Source organism: Daktulosphaira vitifoliae, unplaced genomic scaffold, assembly GCF_025091365.1.
Source record: "Daktulosphaira vitifoliae isolate Bord-2020 unplaced genomic scaffold, ASM2509136v1 Scaffold_1, whole genome shotgun sequence".
Taxonomy (NCBI): domain Eukaryota; kingdom Metazoa; phylum Arthropoda; class Insecta; order Hemiptera; family Phylloxeridae; genus Daktulosphaira; species Daktulosphaira vitifoliae.
This window is the reverse complement of record NW_026099572.1, coordinates 48,830,414-48,830,655: the sequence shown is the minus strand read 5'-3', so window position 1 is coordinate 48,830,655 and position 242 is coordinate 48,830,414.

Genomic DNA, 242 nt, shown 5'->3' with positions numbered 1-242 from the left:
TGAATTGTGTAACTTGTAAAAATAAAAAGGAATTCGTATATACTATACAAAATAATTTAAGATTAAGTAATTTATTATTAATGAAAAAAACAAAACACGGCTGGTGACACTGCCCCTTGCCCAGGAATAGGCTGTGCTCGATATAAACCCTAAGTTTTAGAGTAATAATTTATTTTCAAATTTTTTCCTTAGGATTGATTGGTTGTGCCTTTAATTAATTTGTTCTTTTTTTTTTTTTTTTT